Source organism: Petaurus breviceps, unplaced genomic scaffold, assembly GCF_028583685.1.
Source record: "Petaurus breviceps papuanus isolate PSGF00001 unplaced genomic scaffold, PetGlider_PUasm1.0 175, whole genome shotgun sequence".
Lineage (NCBI taxonomy): Eukaryota > Metazoa > Chordata > Mammalia > Diprotodontia > Petauridae > Petaurus > Petaurus breviceps.
Window position 1 is genome coordinate 32772057 of NW_027185764.1, and position 18092 is coordinate 32790148.

The window sequence follows — 18092 nt, forward strand, 5'->3', positions numbered from 1 at the left end:
CTTTTCTTCTAGCATTAACCAAACTACTTTCCCAGGGCCTCATCTGTAATAAATGGTTAAGAATGTCTTGTGCTTTCCTCCCTATCCTAAATTATTCTTTCCAAATTAGAATTCTTTTTTTTTTTCTACATTGGCATTCATTAAAAATCACAGGCAAGTAGAAACCAACATAGCCATGCTCTGTAGACTTCTGGAATGCCAAACACAAGAGTCAGTGCCCAAAAATGGATTTTTTTTTTAGACTTGTCAGTCCTCAGCAAGAAATCTTCCCGTGTGTCTCTACTGAAATAGTAAAACCCAAAGTTAACAGAAATGTACTTTTATGTGGCACTTTAAAGTTTACAAAACCTTGCTCGCAACAGCTCCTGGGGAGATAGGTGATTCTAGCATTATTATTTTCATTTCACACCTGAGGAAATTCAGAGAGGGAGTGAGCTGCCCATGGTCACCACTAGCAAATGTCAGAGCTAGTTTCCAGAGACTGAGAGATGCCGTCATGTGGATAAAGTAACTCTGTCACATCATTTTACCAAGTGATTGTTACTACTGCCGTCTGAAGGAAGATCCCACATTTTCAGCCGATAGTCAAAGGCACTCTTTTCAAACCTGACTTTCTCTGTTAAATTCTTTCCTTTTTTTTCTTTTTTTCTTTTGGCTTAAGGTTACTTGAGTTCAGAAAGAGTTCTAATTCTGTCCAGAATCCACAGCTGAGAAGCCTTGCTAGTCCAAAGCCCAGATCGACTCTAATGATTTGCAAGCTCTTGCTGAAACTTGGTTTTGCATATGGTAACCATTTGTTTCTTCCTTTGTGGAATTGATTAAACCCACAAGAATGATGAGACATGAAATCAAATAGTTTGGGAATAGTGTAGGCAGTATAAAAACGAGTTGAAATTAATTCAGTGTGAAAAATGTAAAAAAAAAAAAAATAAAGAGTCAGGACCGTAGAACCTCAGAATTGGGAAAGATCTCAGAGGCTGTTGGGACTAACTTGTGCCTGAGCAGGTATGCCCTTTATTATGTTATAGGTCACGAGTGGTCATTTGGCTTCTCTGCGAAGGTCTCTATTGAGGGACAATGTCATAACTAACATTTTTCATATATGGAGGAATCTTCATAGAAGACTATCAGGACGAATAGCAGAAAAAGTGCCCGCAGATAATTTTTTTTTGTGTTTTTGATAAATTCAGTTGCACGGGGTTTAAGGAAACATGCTTAAAGGAGGAAGGAATTGTGTACGTGCATATGTGTGTGTGTGTGTGTGTGTGTGTGTGTGTGTGTGTGTATAGGAGCAAGGTCCAAAAAGAGAGACCAAGGAGACACAGTGAGACTGATCTATTGATGGGTGAGGCAGAGCTCATCTTGGGTGAGACTCCGAGAAGTAGGAAGTATTTTGCTAGAGGCAACTCTTCACCTATTCTTTTTTTTTTCTTTTTGTAGGGCAGTTGGGGTTAAATGACTTGCCCAAGGTCACATGGCTAGTTTTTGTGTTAAGTGTCTGAGGCTGGATTTGAACTCAGGTCCTCCTGACTCCAGGGCTGGTGCTCTATTCACTGTGCCACCTAGCCGCCTACTCTTCACCTATTCTTTAAAATTAAAAAATTTGCAGTGAACAGGCATTTTATTTTTTCTTTCTCTTACCCTATTCCTACCTGAAAAAAACCTCTTATGGCAAATATATATTTAAGTAATTATTCTTATAACAAGGTGCTATGTTTGATTTCTTGTACCTTGAAAGAGTAATGTACATGCTGGCAGTACCCTCCAAATTTTGGTGCCCTGGAGCAAAATCTTGGTTGGCTAGTTTTAGGTAAGGCTTAGGTGATGAGGAACTCACTACTTCCCAGAAGTATCCACTATGCTTTGGGATGTTTCTCAGTTGATGGGAAGTTTTCCTTAAATCAAATTGCAATCTGTTTCTTTACAACTTCCACATCTTGCTCCTAGACTGACCCTTCGGGGCCAAGTAAAGTAAATCTCCTCCCTCACTTGTGCCAATCCCCTCCCTATGCTTTTTTCTCATACCAAAAAGTGATCACAACGCAAAAGAAAACTTCTTCCTTCGTTTTACCTGACATTTCCAATGAATACTGGCTTTTTCATCCACCCCTTCTACCCAGACTTAATGATAGTCCATAAGATCATAGATTTAGGGCTGAAAAGGACCTTAGAGACCATCAAATTCAATTCTCTCCCTACATATTATGCAAGAGAGGAAACTGAGGCCCAAAGAGGTTAAGTGATTTTTCCCAGGGTCACTCAATGGGTCAAGTGTTTTGAGGAAAGATTTGAACTTGGGTTCTTTTGACTTTAAATGCAGGGAACCACACCATCAACAGTGGGAGAGGGAAGGGGATCCAAGGACTGGATTAAAAGATCTCTCTGGCAGGATCTGTGTGCGGTGGGGAAAGGGGGTGCTCCTGCCAGGAGAAAAGAGGGGAAAGGGGCATGAGGAGGCTGATGGCCTGTGGAGAGCCTGCAGGCAGAGTTGGAGGTGTGGAGGGCAGTTGGTATGCTCTGTGGTAGCTCCTGCTAGGGCCTTCAGGTGTACCAGATGGGGTCACCAAGGCTGAAGATTTCATTGCCTGAGATTCCCCACTGAATTTTAAGAGATCATGCTGTTTTACAATGTGTATGGAAGTGCTCATTTTATTTGGGGTTTAATAAATTCAAAATGACAAAAATATATTTTGAAAGAAGTAAAACAACTGAATTTGAACCCCAATCTGCAGACTCCTATACTCTTTCCACCGTCTCATGTTGCCCTTCTTATCATCATTTCCAGCTCTCCCATTTCAGAATTCTATGACCGTATCATGATGTTTTGATCTTAGTATCATTGACTCACGAGAAGTTAGAATATGTTCATATTTCTCTGCAACTACATGGAAATCAGGGAGACTTGAATTCAAATCCTGTCTCAAATCCTTACTAATTGTGGGGCCCTAGGCAACCTTTCTCACTCTCAGGATTCTCATCAGTTAATTATCAGGGTTAGTAATAGTATCTACCTCACAGACAGGGCTATACTGGTAAATATTTAACAAGCTGTTCTCTAGGAAAAAAAATATGCAGGACACACTTTTAAGTTTAAATTGGCATCATTGACATTTTCTCCATCACTTTCTAAAGTCTAGAAAATCAACAAAATAAGAAATCAAGTCTTGATTTGTAGCATTTGCGGGTGTTGCAGGTATAAATGCTTACATTGAAATTTTAACAATCTGCTCTCCCTCAAACTGTCCCTAGAACACTTTTGCAGGATTGTTTTGAGTATCAATGAGGTAATGATCATATATAACCTTAATAAGCACCTTGCAAACTTTCGATTGCTATATAAATGTTAGTTGTAATTATTCTTTTTTTTTTTTTGCTTTTTGTAGGGCAATTGGGGTTAAGTGACTTGCTCAAGGTCACACGGCTAGTTTTTGTGTTAAGTGTCTGAGGCCGGATTTGAACTCAGGTCCTCCTGACTCCAGGGCCAGTGCTATATTCACTGTGCCACCTAGCCACCCAGTTGTAATTATTCTTATAACTCTGCTGCTCCAACTCAGTTGGCTGACTGGACTTCCTAGTTTTTAGAATGTTCACTTCTCCTTCATTGAGGAGTTGGATTTTGTTCCCAATGAAAAAAAAGTACAAGGGTGTTTTACAAAATCTGTGGTTTGGCATCAATTTCTGTTTCTCTTGCTATTCCCCTAGTACTGTACCTTTCATAGGGACACAGGTGGCTTTTCCGCTCATTCACAGCAAAGGAGACACTGATCTTTCTGGAAGGCTAAAAAAAAAAAAGTAATCTCCCCAGCTGTTCTCTAGTGTTTTTTTTTTTTTGTGGGTCCTATTCATCCATGTACATTAACTCTATTGCCAGGATAACACTGGGGCATAAAGAGGTCCAGAAATAGTGTTGAGGGTCAAAGGCTTTATTTCCACGAAGGTCTGTGTGGTGCATTCCATGACTTCTTGAATGCCCAGACGCATTTCTTTTTTATTTTTTTAAAATTTTTTTGCTTTTGTTTTTGGAGAGAGGAAGGTAGGGCAATTGGGGTTAAGTGACTTGCCCAAGGTCACACAGCTAGTTTTGTGTTAAGTATCTGAGGCCAGATCCTGACTCCAGGGAGGGTGCTTTATTCACTTCGCTACCTAGCCGCCCCCCAGACTCATTTCTTTAAGGATCGTCCGTAGGGGCCCAGTCTAACTTGCGTGCCTGAATGCGACAGACTAGACAGTCTCTTCTTTTGATGTTGTCAGTGCCGTAGCTTGAGCCAGGAAGTCTTGTAAAACTTCTGCACTCGAAATACTTGCAGAGAATTCCCACACTGGAAGGTAAGCTACTGCCAAGTGTCTGCTTCTGCTTGCTCCTTCCCACCAGCTGCAGAATTGAGGAAGTGAGTGGCCTTTGGATTTCCAAACAGCTGTCACCATTCTAATCCAGAAGAGCAGAGTGACCAAACCCAACTGAAGCATGGACTGGAAGCATGTTCATTTCCAGTTATATCTGGCCAGGTTTTGGGGGGGCATCCCCAGATGTGCATGTTGGGGATATCACTGTCACTTCCAGCCACAACTAGCTCAGATTTAAAAAAGATGAATGGAATGGTTATCTCATCTTTTCCTTTATCATTCCTGATTTTTGCTGTTTTCAGAAAACTAGGCTGGCAACTACTATGTGAAAGGAAGCATTCACAGGATTTGTGCTCATTCATAGGTGAATTGCTTGATTTTTCTAAGCCTTAGTTTTCTTATTTGTAAAATGAGAAAAATAACAATCATATTCTGCTAAAATTCTGTTCTGATGATTTGTCATGGAATGACCCTGAATTCTTGAGTTAGGCAGGCTACGAGCTCAGCCAGGTGTTACCACAATGACAGGGCCATCCTAGCTAAGGACAGAGAGGCTTCTCACCAACATGGTAGCCAGGAGGCCACCTTCAGCCAAAAGGTCTGACCTTGTTCAAATCAATAAACTTCCCCAGATTTCAAGTCATTATTAGGTTAATTGGCAATAATAAAATTTCAATTTGCCTTCCTGGGAGGTCAATTGAAATAAATATATTAAAATTCATTATAAAATATATAAGCTTATTGCCTTTTAGTTAACATACATATTCTTCTATTTGTCATTTAAAGTTCATTCACAGTTGAGTTGTGGCCTTTCTCTCCAAGGTGATTCCATATACCTCTGTCTCAGGCCTTCTAAGCTAGTCAGACAAGCTTGTTTATTGCTTCTCATATATGGTATTCTAGCTCTTGCTTCCTTGTTTTTGAGCATACTGTTCCTGTGCCTAGAATGCTTTCCTTCCTCACCTCTATTTTTTTTTTAAATTTAATTTATTTTATTTTTTGGTCATATTTTAAGTTCTCAACTATGTCCTTCCCTCTCTCCTTCCCTCTCTCCCTCCCTCCCTTGCACTGGAGAAAGCCATTTGACACAAATTTATAAATATATGTAAACCCATACTATGCATACTTCTATTTATCGATTCTTTCTTTGGAGGTGGATAGCATTTTCCTTCCTAAGTTGATGTGAGTATTTATAATACGCAGAATAATTTGGTCATTTCACAGTCGTTCTTTGAACAATATTGCTGTTACTGTATATAATGTTCTCTTAGTTCTGCTCATATTTCACTTTTCGTTATTTCATGCAAATCTTTTCATGTTTTTCTAAAACCAACCAGCTCATCGTTTCTTATAGCATAGTAGTATTCCATCAAATCATAGGCCACTTTTTTTTAGCTATTCCCCAACTAATGGATAGCCCTTCAATTTCCATTTCTTTGCCACCACAAAGAGAGCTGCTATAAGTATTTTAGAGCATATAGGCTCTTTTCCTTTTTCCCTGATCACCTTGGGAAACAGACCTAATAGTGGTTTTGTTGGGTCAAAGGGTATATACATGGTTTTATAATTCTTTGGGCATAATTCCAGATTGCTCTCCAAAATGGCTGGATCAGTTTGCAGTTCTACCAACAATGTATTACGGTCCCAATTTCACCTTTATCTCTTGAAACCCCTGTTTTCCTTCCAGGAAAGCTAAGGCTCAAGTACCATCTCTGTTAAGAGATATTTCTTGATTCTATCTCCCCAGCTGTTGGTGCTTCTCCCATCACTGTGCCTTTATTTGCTTATTTTTGAACATTTTTACTCCTTTATTAGGATGAAAACTCCTTGAGGGTGGAAACTTGTTTCACTTTTGAATTTATGTCCCCAGTGACTAGCATGGTGGTTGGCACCATAGTTATAGGTACAGAAAGCATGAACCTGGGGCGCCAGTACTCTCTAAGGGAGCACTCCCATGGACTTTTCCCCTTCCCCTCAGGCCAAGGGCCCTTAAGAATGCTCAGGTAGAGGGTGTGGACACACCCAGTCCATCCTCTGTGCAACCTTATCCCTAGCAAATAATAGACACTTAATAAATGCTCACGAATTGATTTATAGACATAAGCTACTATTGCTGTGGATGATAAAAGATTGGATGCTGTTGGTTTGATTCATTTGTCATCCCTGAAAAGCTATCTAGATTTATCCAATCCAGTTTATGCCACTATGCTTAATGTTGTTGCCTGGGTCTTGGCTCCTGATATTAAAGAAGTATAGATGGGGGAGATGGTGAGGAGAGAGGGCAGACAAAGGAGAGTGCTTGCTTCCTCGACCATCCTCCCATTCTAACAATTGGTGCCTCCATTGCTGGCATGGACCCTAGAGCTGTAGTCAGGGCTGGAGAATCCTGTTTTTGGGTACATGGCTTTTGAAACGACACAAGAAGGGATGCATGAATGTGGCTGCATGTCCACAATTCTGTGTTGATTTGGTAAACTAGGCATGCAACTTGCCAGGGACTTTTCCCTTTAGTTTTTCAAAATGGGTCCTGGAAGGGAAATTTAATCCATATGGGTCTGATTCATTTACACTTAAATCATTAGAACATGCTTTGGGGTTATTTGATGTCCAACAAGACTTTTATCCTTTTTTATGAAGTTCCAAATGACTTGCCAAGGGAGAGCCTAATGCAGATTTCCAGATTCATGTTGATCTCCAGGGTCCCAAGCCTGGCACTGGAGGTGAGTTCACAGCTTGGCAGTGGTCTCTTGCTCACCCTTGAGCTGAGGGTCTCCAAGGAGCTGTGCAGTGGAAGGGTGGAATATGACATGATTTACACATCTGGCTCGAATATCGAGCCTTTCCCCCCTTTTCACTTGGCAGGAGGGTCAGGATATACTTTACTTTCATCTATCTCTGGTTCACTGGAGTTTTTGTGTAGGGCCAACTCCAGATCGCTTCAAGTTCATTTGGTGAAAGGGAATGCAAGGAAGAGAGTCCTGTTTAGGAAAAATGACTCCAGGCCAAATATGGAAAGTCCTGTAAGCCCAGAACTTTCGTTGTTTCCAAGAGACATGACACGTGTGACCTAGCAGTGTTGCAGCCTGATCTTCATTGAACAATTCTCAGCACTGGTGAAACCAGCCTCCAGAAGCCCATTTCCCTTTCTTTTTCCTTTGTTCTCTTTCCAGTGCCTTTTTCTTCCATCTCTTCAGTCTTTATTCTTATCACAGAGAAAAGGGATGTTAAACTCATTTATGCCAAGGTGATGGTGACTTAATAGGGAACTCCTTCAATAAATATTTCCACATATATATGAAATACCCACACATAAAGACATATAGACACATACATTTGTACATACATGTATACTCACAAATGTGTATTATGAACAAATAGATACCCATATATAATTGCTTGTCCTTCATTTTCAAAGAGGACCGATGACATGAGGGTGATGTCTTGACTTTCAAGGGATTTGGATTTCAGTGAGTTGCACAAAGTCATCAGCCTCTCTTTTCTAGAGTCATTGAAGTCCAGTGGCAAGACAAAAATCAAGGCCACTGGCCATATCCTGGGATGTGGTGGCTGACCTCAGTGTTGTTGATGCCTGACCAATATCTAAGTGCCCCACACCACCAGCTGCAGCCTTCTTCATGGCTGATGGGACAGATTGTTCTTATCCACCTATTCCACTGGGCGAAAGTCTTCACATGCTTGGGTAGACATCCCCCTACCTCACTGATGGGTTTAAGGCCTGTCGGTTACCCTCAGCCTGGTGTAGTCTGTCTGCTGAGATATTTTTTTTGGAGTGTGGCCACTGCAGATGCTACAGTTTTTTGGAGCCACAAGTGAGAGATGAGTGACAGGTGAACACTGAAGGTGGGTGGCAGCCCTGAAAAGGGCTTGGTAGGGTTCCCCTTTCCCATCCTAATATGGATATATATATATATATATATATATATATATGTATATATATATATATGGATATATATATATATCCATATACGTGTGAATCCCCCTAATAATAACTAGCATTTCTATATTACTTAAGTTTTACAAAGCAATTTACAAATATCTCATCTGGGGTCCTCACAACAACCCTGGGAAATAGGTGCTATTATTAGGTTCCCATTTCTGGATGAGGGAACTGAGGCAGACCTTAGGTCATATAACTGGTAAGTGTCTGAGGCAGGATTTGAATTCAGGTCTTCCTGCCTCCAGACTCAGTGCTTTATCTATTGTGCTACCCAACTATCCAGTCATAGATTGTAGACCATTATTGTAGGGGGCTGAGATAGAGAGTGGGCTCCTGTGATGAATTTCTGGAGAGCATTTTTCAGACTTTGCCCTAAAAAAGAAAAATGAGGTAGAAGGGCTTGAATGTGCGCTGTTAAGTATCCATAAAGGCCACTAAATTTCAGGGGTCATCTCAACTAAAACAGGGTTTGGGCATTTCTGGTGCGCTGGACCTGAGAGCTATGGGAGAAGTTGAGAGGGAGTTGCCTCTCCCCATCCTGGCTGCCAGAGAGCATTACATACCTTTTCCAAAGTTGTCTTAGGGGAGGAAATTCTGTAATTTTCCTGGGTACTGCCACCTTATGTCTCATGGTCCTTGTTGTCAGGAAGTCTTACTTCATTTCCAACTTGAATTTCTCTAGACACATTTCCTCTCAAATTAAAGTTTGATTCACTAAACTTATGTGCTATAAATCATTCCCCAAAAGTAGTTTGGGTTCCAGGGATCTGAAGTGGAATCCTGGCCTATTTTAGATTTAAAAAATTATTGTGTGTGGGATAAAGGTGAGACGGAGGAAGGGATTAAAAAAGACAGGATCATCGGATTTAGAGCGGAAAGCAGGGCTGTGCTGGTAAATGATTAACAACTGGTTCTCCAAAAATAAATGTATGTCAGACACACTTTTAAGTTTAATCCACATCATGACTTATCCTCCACCCCTTTCTGAACTCGAGACAATCAACAACATGATAAAGTAAGCCTCAATTTGTAGCCTTTGCCAGTTTCTGAGGTGCAAATGCTCATGCTGAAAATTTAATTATCCATTCTCTGGCTGAAAGGCACCTTGGAAATCAGCTTGCCTCAACTTCCCTGTTTAACTTTGTAGTTCATATAAGTGAAGAACATTAGGAATTCTAGGGTAAGAGCTTATGTTAGTAAGAATGAAGTTGTGATACAATGAGAAGATCGTTAACACTGGCATCAGAGAACCTGGGCTCTATTCTTTTTTTTTGGGGGGGGAGACAATTGGGATTAAGTGACTTGCCCAGGGTCACACAGCTTGTGTCTGGGCTTGGATTTGAAGTTAGGTCCTCCTGACTCCAGGGCTGGTGCCCTATCTGCTATGCCACATTGCTGTCCCCTTGGGTTCAATCCTGACCTCTGACACTTCCTTTGTGTCAGTTAAATCTTGACACTCCCTCCCCTCCACTTGCTATCTCCTCTTTTGTAAAATGAAGGGGCCAACCTAGATGGTATATGATCTCAAATTCCTGTTTACTGTCTATAGCAATAAAGGAAATAATCAAAATGTAGAATGTGTTAAATAAATGAAAAATTTTAATATTTAAAAAATACATTCGTCCTTGCCATCTTTAGAACTAGGAAAAATGAAGCATTTACTTAATTGCTCAATAGTCATTACCTTATTGGATTCTCACAGCAATTCTGGGAGGTGGGTGTTATTATTATACCCATTTCCAGCTGAGGAAACTGAAGCAGAGGTTAGGTGACTTACCCAGAGTCATACAGCTAGTAAATATTTGAGTCCAAATTTGAACTAAGGTCTTCTTTATTCCATGGCCAGAACTCCATCCTCCTCTAAGAATATTTCTACTTTATGTTTTAAATATGCTTCAGAAATTCTGTCCTACTTTGAGCTGTGTTTGATTCTACTTGTATACAGTTTCAGTTTCTGAATTTCAAGAAAACCCTCAATAATTGGACTCTTTTCTTTCCAATCACTGTCTCAGCCCCAGTTCTCTTTGTAACCAATTCATGCCATTCCATCTGCCAATTCCAAGTGGACTGAACAAGCCTATCATGTTATGAGTACTTCTCATGTCTATACCCAAACTGCTGAGAACAGCATGCTGGTCCCTCTCTCTGAAAATGCTATGGCCGCATCCTCCCACTAAATCTGGAGAACTGGACTTTCTTACATTCTCCTTCTTTTGTGTTACTTTGGCTTTGGACAATAGGATACTTGGTGGGCTGAACTCCAATGAATAAACAGAAAATGTTGCTCAAGAGAAAGAGGGATGGAGATATTTAGCAAAAATTAAGAAGTACAGAGTGGCAGCTTGGCATAGCAGATACAGGGTGGGATTTGGCATCAAGAAGACCTGGACTGAAATCCTGTTTCTGATATATTCTGGCTGTGTGACCATCAGCAAGCTGCTTAACCTTTCCATGTCCCCAAGCAGCTCTCCGAGACTGGAGGTTGCCAGTCTGTATCAGTGGAGGGGATTTCCACACTAGAAATCCCCATACACTGGTGATATCACAGGGCTGAACCAAATTTTTTAAAGGAAAAGCAGTAAATAGGAGTCTGGGGATATTTCTAGCTTGGTAAGAACATATGATTCATAAAAAAATGACATCTCTGAATTGATAATAAAATTCTTAGTAATAACCCTGAACATGCAAGACATTCCTTTAAATAGGATGAGATTCTGTCACTTCTCCTGCTGTACATGGTTCACATATATTAAAGAAAGAGGGAAGGAAGGAGAAAACACACACACACACATACACAGACAGGGAGAGAAAGACAGAGAAAGAGAGAGAGAGAAAGACAGAGAGAGAGACAGAAAGAGAGAGGGAGAAAGACAGAGGGGGGGAAGGAGAGACAGAGACAGAGACAGAGAGAGGACAAGAAGAGAAGGAAGAGTAATATCTAGGTTTACACTAGAAGAGGGGGTTGTTGAAAAGCTCAAGTCCTTTTCCACTAGTTCCTATCTTCAGGTCTTGTATAATTATCTTCCTTCTTTAGAGCCTGCTTTTCTGGACTTCTTGAGGATTATAAGCAACATTATAATTTACTGTATCGAGCTTTATGCTGTATCTGAGGCCTGGTAGATATAATCCTTCACTTATCTCTCCTTTCAAATAACAAGTCAGTTTTGAAGCAAGAGGGTCCTGCCTTGAACCTCAGCTAGTCCTATGGCTGAATTGAATGGAGCGCTTCTTTCTTTTTACTTGTACTTGTATTCCCAGAGAAGATGGACAATGACAACTCCATTTCTTGTTGCTGAAGGAAAAGACTCTGGGAAAAAGTTGATATGAGAGGAGCTGCAGTCTCTATCATGTCCTTAACCCCAGCTTGCTACGGTAGAGACTTTGGGGAACACCTCCTTGGGTGAGATCCAGCACTCTCTCTCAGCTGAGTAGAGTTACCTTGTTCCCAATGGGAGAGATCCTTCTTTCTGTATTATCTGGTACATATTCTCCTAGGTATTCCTTCTCTGATTTTTTATGCTATTGAATTGGATAAATTGGGTTTCTTTGCTGTTTATCATATATATATGTTCTTTGTGGAACTGATATTTGGTGGGAAAGGAGTCAAGCCTTGCACATAGTAACTTGGGGATCCTCCTGTTTTCCCTATTAATGGAACAGAATAGTGGAACAATGAAACAGTGATAAGAAAGTTAGCTTGAACCTGAAAATCACACTCTCCAGACCAATAATATTTAAAGGAGCCAGTAGATGTAATTCTAGCCTGTTATTCCCTGTCTCTGAAGAAAGCAGAGTGGTCAGCTTCTGACCCCTCTTGCTTCTGTCCTGGAAGGAATTAGTCTCTGTTGGAGAAGGGTTGGGAGAGAAGAGGCTAGAGATGACTATTCTACCTCCCTTGGGGCCACACAATGTCACCCCCATGCTACATGTGGGGGACAACTTTTTACTGCATCAGAAGAAAGCTTTTTTAAAAAATCATAATCGAAAGAAATGCTAAATTTTAGTTAGAGGTTAGTGAAAACAAGTATGATTTTTTTTCTGATCTAAAACTCACAGAACCCCTGAAACTTATCTCTAGTCCCCTAATGTTAAAAACTCCTGGACTAAATGATTCCTGATATCCCTTCCTAGTCAAGATCTCTGATGCCTCTGGTCTTTGTAACTAAATTTAAAGTCATCTAAATTAACTGTACAAGCGGGACAGTGGCACGTTGTTTGGTGGTGCCTGCACAACAAGGATGACAGTGTGAGGCCTTGCTTTGCACCCTGCTGTGCTGAAAGTGGAAATACAGAACAGCAATTTATGTCCATTTTGGGCTCGGTTGCATTCTCTGTGAACTTTGGGAGGAAGCTGTGTATCACTGAGGGTTTTGTCCCTCTTTGGCTTCAGAATGAAATATGGAGTATTGCCCCTTTTGGGGCCTTGTTTTCAGTGATGTCTGCTGAGGTTTGGGGTGACAGAGGTCTATTACCCTGTCCATAGCCCCACAGAGACAGCTCCCAGCTTATTCTGACTCACTGGGCAGAGACACACTGGTTCTTTTCTCTCAGTGGCTCCAGGCACTGGCTGAGTGTTAAGGATACCAGTGATTCCCTCAGATACAGGAGCGCTTTTCCATATGAATCACCCCTGGAGACGGCCTCTGCATGGTTGGGAATATTGAAATCAGCGGGCTTTCAAAAGCCCACATGCAGCTGCAGATGATACAGCTGTGATCAAACACATTTAAGTTCCAAGTGGCTGATTCTGAAGCCTTATGTTGGCCAAATTCCCAAGCAAATGAAAGGATATTAATAATAATAGGTTTTTGTGTCTTAGAGGATAACTGGGGAAAGCTATAGATCATTTCATTAGCAAACTCAGTTTTCATCCTTTAATTTAAATTTCATATTTATACAATTTGTAAAACAAAATAAAATTAAATGAAATATCTCACCCAAAGCCTTTATACATGGAAGAACCATCCTGTAGGATTCCTGTTCCAAGATAACACAATATTTTAATAACTTCACATACCACCACTCTGCAACTCATTCTCCAATTCTTGGACCCAGATGTTAGGTTGCTGTTGCTTCTGTATCATCCTTAAAGGCCTAATGCTTGGGGATCCCCATTGGAGCTTTGAGTGCATTTAGACATTCCTGTCCTTCACAATAGGGTAGATACAAACTTATATCCAAACCATCCCAACCTTCCCAAAAGCCCTTTGTTGATTTTTTGGTAGGCCATCAAACATCTCCTCAGGTATTTATGGAACTAATTACAAGCATGACATGCTCCCAGCTTCGTCCTTTTTCCCCAAATATGGGATTGTGGGATTTTGGAATCTGTGGGCTGGAGTTCTTCTTTGCAGATGTGCTTCTGGCTCTCCTAATGTTATGTATTGGCTGGCTTGGAGCTGAGGTCTGCCAAAGCGGGTGTCATGTGCTCTCTTCCTTTCTTTTCTTAAAAGGAAAGAATCTTCATCAGAGCAGAATCTCTTCATTGCAGTAAAATTTCACTAGGATATTTCTCTATCTTTACTCTTCCACTTGTAGGTGAGAGACAGAGGTGGTTGAAAGGTGGTTTTGGTGCCATAATCCTGATGTTACTGGTGGAAGGACATATCTACTATTATTAACTTCATGTGCAAATTAAAAAAAAAATAAGGTCTTATTGAAGTCTTCTGTTTTTTCTGTCATCATCATAGTTTCCCTCAGTGTCTCTCCCCATTTAAAAAAAAACCCATCATACATAGCAAATATTATTTTTAAGACAAAAAAAAAGAAAACGAAGAGGAAAAATCAGTGTAACTCATCAATATGTTGAAAAAGTCTAAAAATGTGTGTAATGTATACTGGTGGACCTCCCATTACTACAAAAGAGTGCTGTAGGGGTGTCTTCTCATATATCTCTTCTTTCAAGCCGTGTATGGTTCTTATAATTTCATATTTACTTTTTTGCCATGATTTTTTATGTTTACATTGTTTTAGTCATTGTATATATTATTTTCTTGGCTCTGCTGACTTGATTCTGCATAAGCTCATATGGACCTTTCCAGGTTTATCTGTATCTTTTTTTACCCTATTGTTTTTTACAACATAGTAATATTTCATTATATTCATGTACCACAATTTGTTTGGCTGTTCTCAATTGAGGAGGATCTATGTCATTTCTAATTTTCTTGTTATTACAAAAAGTACTTCTATAAATATTTTGATGTGCATGGAAACTTTCTTTTTATTGATGACCTCCTTGGATACCTAGTGATAGAATCTCTGGGTGAAAGGATATAAATATTTCAGTCACTTTATTTGCATAATGCCAAATTGAGAAAAAGTGAGACAGTTTTATACACACACACACACATACACACACACACACTGGTATTAGCTTCCAGAGGCCCTAGCCATCAAGATCTCTTGTTGTTGTTCAGTCATGTCTCATTCTTCATAACCCTATTTAGGGTTTTCTTGTCACAAAGATCCTGGAGTGGTTTGCCGTTTCCTTCTCCAGATCATTTTACAGATGAGGAAACTGAGGCAAACAGGATTAAGTGACTTGCCCAGGGTCACACAACTGGCAAGTGTCTCAGACCACATTTGAACTCAGTCAGTTCTTCCTCATTCCAGGCCCAGTGCTCTATCTACTGTTTCACCTAGCGGCCCATCAAGTGATAGGAGAGTCCAGTAGACATGCAGCGAGGGAGGAAATCCTTGGATACCAATGACAGAAACACCTTTTTTGATCATGGAGCCAGTAGATGTGATCACCTCAAAGAGGTCCTACCTTTCTTCCCTCCTGTCAGCCTCAAAGGCTGAAGAGAACCTGGAAGAAAGTTCTGGGGAAGGAGTAATTGAAGGGAAGGAGAGGAAGAATGGTGATAGGCATAGACCACTTGGGTTTCATTAATTCTTCTTCCCTACTGCCTTAACTTCCAGAAAAGACTGAGAAGGGACCAGGGCTTGTATCCTCATTTTCCATAGCACATGTATTTTTCAGCCCTGTCACATTCTTGCCCTGGTCAGACACTGAGTGAGCTGAATTTCTTGCTCCAAAATTGAGAATGAAAAAGCATGTATTAAGCACTTATTATGCCAAACAGTCAAACAACAGCATTTATTAACCTCTTAGTATCTGACCCTATACTAACTGATGCTGATAGAAATAAATACAAAAGAGGCAGTCCATTTCCCCAAGAAGCTAACTGTCGAATAGAAGAGTGGTAGCCTGGGAAAGATGAAATGACAGAGATGGTGAGGAGAGCTACTGAATGAGGCACTCCTTCCTGAAGCAATGTATTTTATGTTTGTTTCCTGTTCTCAGAATGAGAGATAGAAAGTTGGGACCAGGGACTGGGGTTCCTGGGTATGCAGGAAGATGGCATCATTGGGTAGCTGGGGCCAGCTGGATAAGTGACTCTCACCAGTCAGTCCAAATAGTTTAGTCAGCTTCTATTCCTATGCTTCAATGTATCCCAAGCTTTATCCCTTCAAAACAGCCTTTTCTCCTAGGTTTAATAGTCTCATCCCTCAGATTCAAGTAATTTCCTCCTTAGTAGGACCTAATTCATGTAATTTTTCTCACTTAAGGTGGAAAGTATCTCTGCACCTGGATTCTGCCACTGAGGAGTTTTCTAAAATCTGGTAAGAGATCTCCATCAGTGGTCCATCAGCTATTACTCTCTCATTGAGTTAATTCTTAAGTCCATGTTAGGATGACATTTGCTAAGAAGAAGATGTAAGGGCAGAGGGAATCCACCCCAATGTGCTGAGTAGAATTTAACAGGATGCAAACTTGCCAAGACAATATCTGCATCCAGGAACCAAGGAGCCAATTATCCTGGCCTTCCCATAGATATCTATCCTGGCCTTTTGTCAAAAGACGTCTTGGGACAAGGGAGTAATGTCTACAGAGGAATAAATGAAGGGAAAAATGTGTTCATGAGATTTTTACAGAGAAATGTTGAATTCTTGATGTTGTCTTGGAGGTTTCACACAGTGGAGGATGCGAGAAGAAATATTCCATTCACAGTAACTGCTTTACATTTTAAAAACAGCTACAGCTCCCCACTACCCTTTTAAACACAACTGCATTACACGACAAAACATGTGGCTTTAGAAAAGTGCAAGCTAAATTTAAATAAATATTATTGCTGTTGTTGTTAACTCCATTGAAAAACCTTTTTGGGTTTTCATATTTAAACAGTGAAATAAGTTGCTCATTTATAAGGACCAAAGTTGATCCAAAAGAAGAGATATGAGAAGGCACATCCCCCCCCCCCTTTTTTTTTCAAAGTTAAAGGACTATGGGTAGGAAGCACTGTATAAAATATTAGATTTTTTTTTTGGATACATTGTCATAAGAGGTGAATGTCTGGGAAGGGAAGGAGAAGGAACATATTGAGAAAATGGAGGAGATTTAAAAAACAAAAGACAGGGGGCGGCTAGGTGGTGCAGTGAGCAAAGCCCCGGCCTGGAGTCAGGAGGACCCCAGTTCGGTTCCGGCCTCAGACACTTAACACCCACACAAAAAAAAAACTAGCTGTGTAACCTTGGGCAAGTTACTTAACCCCAGTTGCCCTCCAAAAAGCAAAAAACAAAACAAAACAAAACCCAAAGAGAAATAAGATATTTCCTGAAATAGTTGTGTTCCAGTCTTAACTCTACAAGGATAAACTTTGACCCTTTCTTCTTAACCCTCAACTCCTTTGACCTGATTAAATATGTATGTGTCACTTCAGGCTCTAGGTATTTTTTTTCACTGATCTAATTTAAATAGCTATTGTCTTCTTTTTTGTCTAACCTATTAGGTATTACGGGTGTATTACAGCTCTCAGTGGAAAGAGGGGTGTTTTATTGGGTTTTTGAAAAAATGGTTCTTTTCAAGAGGTAACTTCCTTTTCTTTTTGCTTAGTTACTTTTAAAATTTATAGAAAATATCTACTCACCTAACTTCCACATTATTTATGCATTATAGCCAATCCACATGCAGTTTTAGAAGTCAAAATCAGCATCAGAAACAGAGGTGGACTTTTATGGATCGAAAGAAACTTCTAGGTAGATGGTTTCCGTATTCTCTATACCCTTTATTGGGCTCCATGTTCCAATAGGTTTGCTATAGACTGAAGATTAGATAAGGAAGGCTCCAGTTGGAAGCCACTGGTGATAGTGGTCTTGAGGGTTTACCTGGAGTGGGTCTTAACTGGAAATGTTTCAGCCACATTCTTCTCGGCTTCAACAGCCTCATCTCACCCATAGATCTGTTACACAAAGTCACAATGTAGGTATATATCTGTATATCATCTAGGTGTATGATAACCATTTAATACATGAAAATAAAGTGGAATAATTTATAAGGTCAAGTAAATGTAGCAAGTTTAGGTTAAAGAGAATATCATATGCAACAATGTCATGTTTAAAGCTTAAAGGGACCTTAGAAGTTAGGTGATCCTATCCCCTTATTTTTACGGCTGAAGAAACTGAGTGCCAGAGAGCGTGGCTTTGTCATGGTCATAGAGAGATATGGTAGAACTGGGATTCAAACTCAGGTCCTCTGACTTGACCACAATTGGTTATTATTTATGCATGAATTACAAGGGAACAGAGGCAGGGGAGGCAGTTGGGTGCAGTGGAAAGATGAGGGCCATTGTTTTAAATCTTAGCTCTGTTGCTTGATACCTTCGTGACCTTATACAAGTCACTTCATCTCTAAAAGATGAGGGGGCTGAATTTGATGACCTGTAAGTCACCAAGGGCTCATAGAAGTAGAGCTGAAAGAGACTTTCAGAGCTATGTCATCCAAACCCAG

The 18092-nt window shown here is 40.3% G+C and overlaps 1 protein-coding gene and 1 long non-coding RNA gene across 2 annotated transcripts in view; one reads left to right on the plus strand and one right to left on the minus strand.

Annotated features, from left to right (window-relative positions):
* LOC138158808 (small ribosomal subunit protein uS12) overlaps positions 1 to 18092 on the minus strand; it is a 334707-nt gene that overhangs the window by 88612 nt on the left and 228003 nt on the right. The gene's annotated exons all lie outside the window — the stretch shown is intronic.
* The window catches only part of LOC138158809 (uncharacterized), a 327121-nt gene continuing 309619 nt past the window's right edge, over positions 591 to 18092 (plus strand). The window contains exon 1 of the long non-coding RNA XR_011167726.1: positions 591 to 1005. This is a non-coding gene — a long non-coding RNA (uncharacterized lncRNA). The remainder of the gene's footprint in view (positions 1006 to 18092) is intronic.